Source organism: Adiantum capillus-veneris, chromosome 4 (genome assembly GCF_014529385.1).
Source record: "Adiantum capillus-veneris isolate H3 chromosome 4, ASM1452938v2, whole genome shotgun sequence".
Classification (NCBI taxonomy): domain Eukaryota; kingdom Viridiplantae; phylum Streptophyta; class Polypodiopsida; order Polypodiales; family Pteridaceae; genus Adiantum; species Adiantum capillus-veneris.
In genome coordinates, this window is record NC_140934.1 from 141,415,174 (window position 1) to 141,427,577 (window position 12,404).

Genomic DNA, 12,404 nt, shown 5'->3' on the forward strand with positions numbered 1-12,404 from the left:
GAGGCAAGGGTGCCTATTCATGCATTGGATAGAAAAGAGGCATGGGATGGTTTTAGAAAACCTTTATTATCTCTCTCTCTCTCTCTCTCCCCCCCCCCCCCCCCCCCCCCCCCCCCCCCCCCCCCCCCAATATCTCTTTGCTTTCAACTAGCTAGCCATGTATGATCAATTATTTTTTGCATAAACTTATAGAGTAGTGTTTGTACTAATAGAATATTGGCTCCTTTATGGGTAGCTTCTTTAAGAATCAATTATCTCTCTCTGTATCTCTCCTTTTGCATGTTATGGCCATTTGCTTTAGCTTTGTTTCACTAGTAGGCCTCTCAAGACACGGGTCCTGTACCCTAAGAACTAGGCTAGGCAAGGACTACAGCCAAGGGCCGGGCTAGGCAGTGTGGACAGGGGATCTATCTAGGGCAAGGGGCTAGGAGCCCACCTATAAAGGGAGTTTGGGAGGAGGATCCAGGAGAGCCTAGTTGCCTAGTTTCTTACACTGGTATCAGAGCTCAGGGGTAGAGCGAGCTATGGAGGGGACGTGGTTGCATGGCCTTGCATGGCAAGGTAGGGTCATGGTTGCAAGTTCTCTTCCTCTCTCCGTCTCTTTGTCTCTCCCGGACACAAGAAACGGCCCCTGCAGAGCCGAGCAAGGCCTTCGTGGAAGCTCGCGGGAAGGGCCGCTTGCGGGAGGGGGAGAGGATGATTGACGTGCACCGTTTCGGGTGGGCCTGGCACCAAAAGGGTGCGCCCCGGCAAGATAGGCAAAATTCGTCACAGCAGAGGGCCCTGTAGGGGCGTGGTTGGAGCAGCGTGATCGACTTTCGATGGCAGCCCTGCGTTTTTTGCCATCGCTGTATAAGGAGGTTCTTTTTGTTGTTTTTGTCTTTTTCCATTTACACACCAATGGGTGCCCCAACTTGGGCACCCTCCCCACACAAGGGGTTGGTCCCACAGTCGGACTTCATACAAACAAGCTGAATAGTGCAGATCTCTCTTGGGTATAGTTAGAGGGCGGTTGGGAGGCCTGGCAGGCTCTAGGAGCAGGGCCGCGAGGCGTCGTATGCTCTTCGAGCAGACCGTTTTCATTGAGGTATGAGTGCACATGCCGAGATGTCGCATCCAAAGATGGAACGTCAAGGATATTGCCATGCATAGATGCATGCATGGGACAATGGCAACATCCATAGGTGGCACATGTCTGGTTCGGCTTGGGTCAGCTTATATGCACACGCTCCGACATGCTTGATTGCCGGAGGAAACACGAAGCTGAAGGACTCGAAGCCAAGGTAACCTTTTTAAAGTTATGTTTTCTTCTTTCACGCATGCATTTGACACAAGCAGTTATGCTTGAGTAGTCGTAGAGACAGTTATGTGTTGCTTGGGGTAGGCATACAACCTTGTATGCTTGATATGGTATGCTTACGGTAGAACACTTGGTTGCGTCGTAGTAGATGGATGTGTGTGTCACATTCCTTTGGAATACACTACCTGTGTGTCACTGCTTCTACCCTACATGTAAGACATGGACATGGCTCTCGTGGAGGGGGCATAACCATGTGTGCTTGAGGAGGGTATGGCTTTGGTAGCATGATGCGAGGATGTCCTTAGTAGTTGCATATACTCTAGTCCCGGGGCGGTCACTTATCATATATCACGTGCGTTCAAGAGGTTATTAATAATACCTCAATATACGTACTATATTTACACTACCTGTCTATTTAAAAAACCCCCACCCCCCTCTGTATGTATACATTTTGATCTTTTAATAATCCTCTCCGGTTAACTCACGTGATAGCATACACATTCTAAAAAGTGTCCGCCCCGAGACTCTAGTTTACTCGATCAATGCATGTGTCATATCTGTAGAGCGTGTTGTTGACTTGCTTGAGGAAAGTTGTAACCCTTATGCCTAACCGATGATAGGGCCATCCTCGAGGTAACCCCTATGTCTTGGAGGCAAAAAAAGTGTGCCTAGCAGGCACCATATTTGCCTAAACGGTAGTAAGCATGCATAGTAGATCATGAAGGTGTGCAAGGCATACACACATGTCTCAAAGGCAGTTATCAAGCACAGCTTGAGGTATGCAAGGCGTCAAATCATGCGTCACATGCATGACATGGTGATGGCATGTACGATGCAAGGACACTAGATTGTGCTACCTACTTGTGCAGGGCATGAGTAAGGTTAGACACATAAGGCTTGTCCAATATGAGACTAGGCTCGGCGCTATGTCTCTTACTCCTTACGTTGGATGAAGCTAGGCTAGGCTCTATGTCTCTTACTCCTTATGTTGGAGAGTTGGTTCATGTGTGAAGCTTGGGTATGTGGTGACTTTGCGTGTTTGGCATATGCTATGAGCATACACAATTGCGAAGACATACTCAATAAACAAGCTTCCCAGTGCAATGTTGTTTGGGGACGTGCTCCTCTCCATTTGAATACGGGTAAGTGAACATTACGTTCAAATCTCCAGGTACGCATCTATTGATTTGGTGTTATTCCATTTTTAGTATGCTTTGCTTGGTTTTTCAAGACGTATAAATACGCTTGAATGTTATAGAGCCATGCCAAGGGCATGTCGGCAGAAAGTATTTTGGGCCAAGTGTCCAATCTATCGTTCTGCCTTATGCTGTTACGAACCTACTTGTAGGGTTCAATTTGGAAATGTTGTCACATGTGATACAACATGGTCTCGGTACTCAAGGAGTTTGGTTTAGCCAGTGTGGAGCAAGATAATGAGGGTCCCTCTCACTCTTGTCGTAGAGTATTACACTTACCTCCACACCCAAGTACATCTTGTACTTGAAGGATTTTCTTTTTTACACATCCTTACATGAGACATATTCCACATGTGGAGAATATGAGTCTCTGGAGTGACACTGGCGCCATTATTTCAATTATGTGTCACGACAAAGTCCCTAGGTGCTGGTCACATCTGTTTTCGAAAACCATTTTTAGCATGACGTATCAGGAGCAATTGTCGGATACTTAGAAAATCCTGTTAAGGTACAAGTACTGCTAAACAACATTACAGATGGTTGTTTATACATATAACAAGGCTATAAGATGTTACTGAAAAAGTTTCATTGTCTGTATCTAGAAGTGAGCAATGTTTCACCATTTATTGTGATTCAGACGTTTCATCAAGGCTTGCAAGAGATTGCAAACTAAAAGTATTTAGTTTCTTTTCATAACTATTTACATTCCTTTTATTGTGTGCTAGGTGCATCACATTTGCCATAAGTATTGGCAAGGATCATTGTGGATATACAGGTTCAGGTTAGTTTTTGCTAAATGAATTCACACTAGGTGTTATGGGCCCTAGTGTTTCGCAAAGGCTGATTTGGAACGGCATGCATATTCCAGAGGTTCTTGTTTATGAAGCATTTTGAACTCTATGTGCACTATCTCTATGAGATTAATTTTAAATCCACTAATCACAAATAGAGGTCATGGCTCGGTTTGGGTGTTTCTGGATTTTTTCAAGTTAACCATGATGGTTATTTCGGACATTGTTGATTCTTCACCAATGTTAAATACTACTGTGATTTCCCGTTTACCAGTCATCTGGGATGACTGTCTGTAAAATGTGAGGAAAACACACCTCAGTACTATTAGTTATCCAAGGGGATAGGCAGATTACAAAGATTACAAAGAGTAATTTTGTGCTAAAGGATCTGCTAAGAGCATACGTTAGCACAACGCATTTCTAGATAGATGATTTTCTCCCTATTCTAGAATTTGCTTAAGTACGATTTTTGACTTTGAACACCTCTTGTGGTGGGGTTGGAGATTGTGTCAATACTTTCATACGTCAAGGACTTACCAGGTGTGTTGGCAGAGTACGTTGACATGTAACCTTCATTAGGGACGAACATGTAACGGACTTTTCAAGATACTTAGGCGAGTAGGAAATCTTGCTCACAATTGCATGGAAAGTTACGCCAAGGTTTCCTTGCATTATTCTAGTACCTTCAGAAGATCTGAAAACTGGTTATGCCTTTGGACAACGCTTAGTTGTGGTTACTCCTTTATAGTACTCACGTGAGTTACCATTTAAACCCAAGTGAATCTTCATTGTGGTTACTCCTTTACAGCACTCAAGTGAGTTATATATGGAGTTACCATTTAGACCCAAGTGGCTGCAAACGGACAACAATGTTGAAAATCAAGATATTCCTCTTGGTTTCATTGTACCTCCGCACTGCACCAATTATCGGTCATACAAAAAACTGGCTCACTTATGGGACATCAATAACAAGAACATCAGTATTCTTAAAAAGAAGTTTCTCACTTTTGTTTTCGAGGAAAAAAACTATTCTTTAAGGGGGGAGTAATGTCAGGACACGGTGTTAGGACATAAGACGTAGCTAAATAGATATTTGAGTAGATTACTTACTGGAGAGAGACAGATTTACATACACGAGATTAAAGAGTATAGAGAGAGAGAGAGAGTACACACGATATACGTGGTTCACCCAATGTGGGCTACATCCACGGGAAAGCAGCCACTCAATGGCTTTAGTACTTCAAAACAAGAAGTAGTTTACAAAGGGATTATACCCTTAATGGAGCTCCCGCCTTGCTTCACTCTCACCACCTCACACTCACCTTGTTGCATCAACTTGACACTATGAAATGTGTGTAGAAATGGCTTCCTTTTATAGGCCAAAAGGGATGCCCTCTCTTATGAGAGGCAGCCATGTGTAGCCGCCCTTGTGTAGATAAGTCCAAATCAGGGACCCTTCAATCCGCCCATGTGTGGCCGCCCTTGAGAAGACAAGTCCGCTTTTGAATTCAACCACCGGCCCACCGGCCATTGACTTCCAACCACTGGCCACCGGCCAACCGGCCAACCGACGGTTGTTTTCCGACCACTTTTCGACCGCCGTCCGGCCATGATATTCCGGCGAAAAGGAATATTCCGGTGAGGGAAAAAAAAGTATCGGGGGCTTCCGTCCCCGAGGCCCCTAAAGTTGCCCCTGATTCTTGGCTGTGAAAATTTTGGTTTCTGATGAGTGATTTTCCTTCACGCACGATGGCTTCTCCTTATAATGGGGGCCTTACAAATGTGCGCTTTTACCACAGAAAACTACAAGGGTAGATCAGGCTCAATACTTAACAATCTCCCACTTGGAGATTGATCTCCAAACCAAACCTGTGACTGCTTTCCATCCTCGCTTCTTATCCTTGATTGCCGATTGAAGATGAGAAAAAGCTCAACTTCTCCTTGTTGACCACCTTTGTAAACATGTCTGCAGGATTTTCACTTGTATGCACCTTTCCTAGCTTTAGCTGTCCCTCTTCAAAAAGAGTACGCATGAAGTGATATCTCACCTCAATGTGCTTTGTCCTTGAATGAAAGGCTGAGTTCTTCACAAGATGGATAGCGCTTTGGCTATCACTATTCAAGACACAATTGTCTTGTTTGAATCCAAGCTCTTCTAAGAATCTGTGAAGCCACAGAATTTGTTTGCTTGCCTCTGTCATTGCTACATACTCTGCTTCCGTGGTAGAAAGTGAGACCACTTTCTGCAGCTTTGAAGCCTAGCTTACTGTTGTGCCTCCAACTATGAACACATAGCCAGTAGTGCTCCTTCGAGTATCTTTGTCATGTGCCATATCTGAATCAGCATACCCTTCTAGAAAAATATCAGTTCCTCCAAAATACAAATCATTTGTTCTTGTCCCTTTTAGATACCTAAGTATCCACTTCACAGCTTGCCAATGCTCTTTACCTGGGTTGTCCATGAACCTACTGACAACTCCCACTGCATGTGCAATGTCTGGCCTTGTCCAGACCAAAGCATACATTAGAGAACCTACCACTGCACCATATCGAACTTTAGACATATAGGCTATCTCCTCTTGTGTCTTTGGACACATATCCTTCGTTAGTTTAAAATGACCAGCCAAAGGTGTAGAAACTAGTTTTGCATTTTGCATTGCAAACCTTTCTAGTACGTTCTTGATGTAATCTTCTTGAGATAGCTTTATTGTCTTCTTCGTCCTGTCCCTTGATATTTTCATACCAAGTATCCTCTTTGCAGCACCTAAATCTTTCATTGAAAAAGATTTAGACAGCTCCTCTTTTATGTCTTTGATGTCCTGCATGTTAGCACTTGCAATCAACATGTCATCAACATACAACATTAGGATGATGAATTTCCCATCTCCCAAATTCTTCGTGTAGACGCAGTGATCGGAGTTGCATCTTGTGAATCCATGATCCAACATCCATCGATCAAACTTCAAGTACCATTGTCTTGATGCTTGCTTTAAACCATACAAGCTCTTCTTTAATCTGCAAACCATTTTCTCCTTACCTTTTACTTCATACCCCTTTGGTTGAAGCATGTAGATTTCCTCCTCTAAGTCACCGTGAGGGAATGCCGTATTTACATCCATTTGCTCGAGATTTAGATCATGAGCAGCCACAAGGATTAAGACAAGCCTAATTGAGTTCATTTTTACAATAGGAGAAAATATTTCATTGAAGTCAATACCTTTCTTTTGAGAAAACCCTTTTACCACAAGCTTAGACTTGTACCTTTTCTTCCCACCTTCTTCTTCCTTCAACTTGTACACCCATTTGTTTTGAAGTGCCCGCTTACCTTTAGGCAACTCAACCAACTCCCATGTTTGGTTGCGATGTAGTGAGTCCATCTCCACTTGCATGCTCTTCGTCCATTCTTCTTTGGATTCATGTTGCATAGCTTCTTCATATGATTCCGGCTCTCCAGAATCTGAGATCAAGAGATGGTTGAAGGAAGGAACAAACCTTTCTGGAGGTCTACTTGCTCTTGTAGATCTTTGGGGAATAGGTTGAGGCTCCTCATTTGGTTGACGTTGTTGCACATTGTCACCTTTTGCAGTCCTTGAGTCTTCGCTGTCCTCAAGCTCCATGTACTCATTGCCTGTTTCTTTTGCTTGTTTTCTTTCCAAGTAATCTTTGTACATATTTTGTTCATTAAAAATTATGTCCCTACTCCTTAAGATTTTACCATCTTCAGGATTCCATAGGCCATACCCAGAGTCACCTTCTCCATAGCCAATGAAGAAACACTTTTTAGACTTTGCATCTAGCTTTGATCTTAGGCTTCTATCTATGTGCATGAAAGCCTCACACCCAAACACTTTGAGAAATGCATAATTCACCGGTTTACCTGTCCATGCCTCTTCTGGAACTCCCCCATCCAATGACGTTGAGGGTGATCGGTTGATTAAGTACACAGACGTACTTATAGCTTCTGCCCAAAGCTCAAGCGATAGGCCTACATGTAGCCGCATGCTTCGTGATCGCTCCATGATTGTTCTATTCATCCTTTCAGAAATCCCATTTTGTTGAGGTGTCCTTAGGGTTGTCCTTTGTCTCCGAATGCCATTGCTAGCACAAAAGCTTTAAAAAGCTTGGCTGCAATATTTGCATCCTGTAGGAAATAAGACGTAGCTAAATAGATAATTGAGTAGATTACTTAATTAAGAAAGACAGATTTACATACACGAGATTATAGAGTAGAGAGAGAGAGAGAGAGAGAGAGTACACACGATATACGTGGTTCACCCAATGTGGGCTACGTCCACGGGAAAGCAGCCACTCAATGGCTTTAGTACTTCAAAACAAGAAGTAATTTACAAAGGGATTATACCCTTAATGGAGCTCCCGCCTTGCTTCGCTCTCACCACCTCACACTCACCTTGTTGCATCAACTTCACACTATGAAATGTGTGTAGAAATGACCTCCTTTTATAGGCCAAAAGGGTTGCCCTCTCTTATGAGAGACAGCCATGTGTAGCCGCCCTTGTGGGAATAAGTCCAAATCGGACCCTCCAATCCGCCCATGTGTGGCCGCCCTTGAGAAGACAAGTCCGCTTTTGAATTCGGCCACCGGCCATTGAATTCGGCCACCGGCCACCGGCCATTGACTTCCGACCACCGGCCACCGGCCATTGACTTCCGACCACCGGCCATCGGCCATTGACTACCAGCCACCGGCCAACCGACCGGTTGTTTTCCGACCACTTTCCGGCCGCCGTCCGGCCATAATATTCCGGAGAAAAAGAATATTCCAACGAAAAAAAAAGTCTCGGGGGCCTCCGCCCCCGAGGCCTTTAAAGTTGCCCCTGATTCTTGTCCGTGAAAATTTTGGTTTCCGGTGAGTGATTTTCCTTCACGCACGATGGCTTCTCCTCATAATGGGGGCCTTACAAATGTGCGCTTTTACCACTGAAAATTACAAGGGTAAATCGGGCTCCATACTTAACAATCTCCCACTTGGAGACTGATCTCCAAACCAAACCTATGACTGCTTTCCATTCTGGCTTCTTATCCTTGAATGCCGATTGAAGATGAGCAAAAGCTCAACTTCTCCTTGTTGACCACCTTTGTAAACATGTCTGCAGGATTTTCACTTGTATGCACCTTTCCTAGCTTTAGTTGTCCCTCTTCCAAAAGAGTGCGTATGAAGTGATATCTCACCTCAATGTGCTTTGTCCTTGAATGAAAAGCTGAGTTCTTCGCAAGATGGATAGCGCTTTGGCTATCACTGTACAAGACACAATTGTCTTGTTTGAATCCAAGCTCTTCTAAGAATCTGTGAAGCCACATAATTTCTTTGCTTGCCTCCGTCATTGCTACATACTCTGCTTCCGTGGTAGAAAGTGAAACCACTTTCTGCAGCTTTGAAGCCCAGCTTACTGCTGTGCCTCCAACTGTGAACACATAGCCAGTAGTGCTCCTTCGAGTATCTTTGTCACCTGCCATATCTGCATCAGCATACCCTTCTAGAAAAATATCAGTTCCTCCAAAATACAAAGCATTTGTTGTTGTCCCTTTTAGATACCTAAGTATCCACTTCACAGCTTGCCAATGCTCTTTACCTGGGTTGTCCATGAACCTACTCACAACTCCCACTGCATGTGCAATGTCTGGCCTTGTCCAGACCATAGCATACATTAGAGAACCTACCGCTACAGCATATGGAACTTTAGACATATAGGCTATCTCCTCTTGTGTCTTTGGACACATATCCTTCGTTAGTTTAAAATGACCAGCCAAAGGTGTAGAAACTGGTTTTGCATTTTGCATTGCAAACCTTTCTAGTACCTTCTTGATGTAATCTTCTTGAGATAGCTTTATTGTTTTCTTCGTCCTGTCCCTTAATATTTTCATACCAAGTATCCTCTTTGCAGCACCTAAATCTTTCATGGAAAAAGATTTGGACAGCTCCTCTTTTAGGTCTTTGATGTCCTGCATGTTAGCACTTGCAATCAACATGTCATCAACATACAACATTAGGATGATGAATTTCCCATCTCCCAAATTCTTCGTGTAGACGCAGTGATCCGAGTTGCATCTTGTGAATCCATGATCCAACATCCATTGATCAAACTTCAAGTACCATTGTCTTGATGCTTGCTTTAAACCATACAAGCTCTTCTTTAATCTGCAAACCATTTTCTGCTTACCTTTTACTTCATACCCCTTTGGTTGAAGCATGTAGATTTCCTCCTCTAAGTCACCGTGAGGGAATGCCGTATTTACATCCATTTGCTCGAGATTTAGATCATGAGCAGCCACAAGGCTTAAGACAAGCCTAATTGAGTTCATTTTTACAGCAGGAGAAAATATTTCATTGAAGTCAATACCTTTCTTTTGAGAAAAACCTTTTACCACAAGCCTAGACTTGTACCTTTTCTTCCCACCTTCTTCTTCCTTTATCTTGTACACCCATTTGTTTTGAAGTGCCCGCTTACCTTTAGGCAACTCAACCAACTCCCATGTTTGGTTGTGATGTAGTGAGTCCATCTCCACTTGCATGCTCTTCATCCATTCTTCTTTGGATTCATGTTGCATAGCTTCTTCATATGATTCCGGCTCTCCAGAATCTGAGATCAAGAGATGGTTGAAGGAAGGAACAAACCTTTCTGGAGGTCTACTTGCTCTTGTAGATCTTCGGGGAATAGGTTGAGGCTGCTCATTTGGTTGACGTTGTTGCACATTGTCACCGTTTGCAGTCCTTGAGTCTTCACTGTCCTCAAGCTCCATGTACTCATCACCTGTTTCTTTTGTTTGTTTTCTTTCCAAGTAATCTTTGTACATATTTTGTTCGTTAAAAATTACATCCCTACTCCTTAAGATTTTACCATCTTCAGGATTCCATAGGCGATACCCAAAGTCTCCTTCTCCATAGCCAATGAAGAAACACTTTTTGGACTTTGCATCTAACTTTGATCTTAGGCTTCTATCTATGTGCATGAAAGCCTCACACCCAAACACTTTGAGAAATGCATAATTCACGGGTTTACCTGTCCATGCCTCTTCTGGAACTCCCCCATCCAATGCCGTTGAGGGTGACCGATTGATTAAGTACACAGACGTACTTACAGCTTCAGCCCAAAGCTCAAGCGGTAGGCCTGCATGTAGCCGCATGCTTCGTGCTCGTTCCATGATTGTCCTGTTCATCCTTTCCGAAATCCCATTTTGTTGAGGTGTCCTTGGGGTTGTCCTTTGCCTCCGAATGCCATTGCTAGCACAAAAGCTTTCAAAAGCTTGGCTGCAATATTCGCCTCCATTGTCGGATCTGAGGCATTTAACCTTGGTACCTGTTTCATTCTCCACAAAGGCTTTCCACCTTTGAAATATGGAAAACACATTGGATTTATTCTTCATGACATAAACCCATGTTTTTCTAGTCGCATCGTCTATGAATGTTACATAGTACAATGAGCCACCAAGTGATGGTGTACTTGCAGGACCCCAAACATCAGAATGAACCAACTCAAGTTTTTTATTCTTTCTTTCATTTCCTGATTTTTGAAATTTTACCCTCTTTTGTTTACCATAAACACAATCTTCACAGAACTCTAAGTCCACTTCTTTCAAACCTGGTAGAAGCTTCTTTGTTTGAAGGATTTGCATTCCTTTGGCACTCATATGCCCAAGTCGGTAGTGCCACATCACACTGTCAACTTCTGTAGTTGCTGCACAAGCTGAAGGTTGCGTGCTAACAGTACACAAGTAAAGTGTACCGACTTTTTCACCCTTGGCAACCACCAAAGATCCCTTTGAGATCTTCCACCGTTTGTTTCCGAATGCAATGTTGTGACCTTCATCGTCCAATTGTCCTGTAGAGATCAAATTTTTGCGAAGAGAAGGAACATGCCTAACATCTTTAAGCTTCCATTCATTTCCGTTAGCAGTTTTGACAGAAACTGTACCCTTGCCGACAATCTCACAAGCTTCATCATCTCCCAAGTATACATACCCAAAATTACCTTTAGTGTAGTCTTGGAAATGTTGCATGTGTGGTGTCGCATGGAATGAAGCCCCGGAATCTACTATCCAGGAATTAGACACATTGTCTAATGAGAGAATTAGAGCATCTTGCTCTACTTTAACTGCCACATTGGCCTCCGATGTTGGCTTGTTGTCTTGAGACTGTGCTTCCTTCTTCTTCTTGGACCAGCAATCCTTCTTGACGTGGCCCTTCTTGCCGCAGTTCCAACATTCAAGAACTGACTTTGTGTGTGACTTGCTCCGCCTTCAGCGATCACGACCCTTTTGGTTTTTGAACCTCTCCTTAGGCCTTCCTCTCGTTTCCACTGACAATGCAGCACTTGATGATTCTCCTGTGCTTCTCCTTCGTATTTCCTCGCTTAGGAGAACACCCACAACATCATCAAACTTAAGAGTATTTGTGACAGAAATAGAATTACTTACAGCCATCACAAGGCTGTCCCAACTATCTGATAGAGATGATAGTATAAGGAGAACTCGCACTTCGTCATCGAAATTGATTTTCATCGATCGAAGTTGACTTATGTTTGTGTTAAAGTCATTTAGGTGTTCTGCAACTGAACCATTCTCTGCCATCTTTAGATTGAACAAGCGCTTCATAAGAAATACCTTATTGGATGCCGATGGTTTCTCGTAGAAGTCGCCAAGTGACTTCATCATGTCCTCAGTGGTCTTAATCTCCGAAACATTGAAGGCCACGGTTGATGCCAATCTTAACTGGATTGTTCCCAGTGCCTTTTGATCAAGGACAATCCATGCTTCATCTGCCATTGTTGCGGGCTTCTTCGCAAGACCGCCTAGTGGCAAATAGAGGTCCTTCTGGTAGAGATAGTCTTCAATCTGCATCTTCCAATGTTGGTAGTTTTTGCCGTTGAACTTCTCAATCTTGAGCGTCCCTTCCTCCGCCATAACTCCCACTCAATTCAAGGAATCCTTTCCTTGAGATAATTTAGCTACGAGCAAACCTTGCTCTGATACCAGTTGTTAGGAAATAAGACGTAGCTAAATAGATATTTGAATAGATTACTTAATGGAGAGAGACAGATTTACATACACGAGATTATAGAGTAGAGAGAGAGAGAGAGTACACACGATATACGTGGTTCA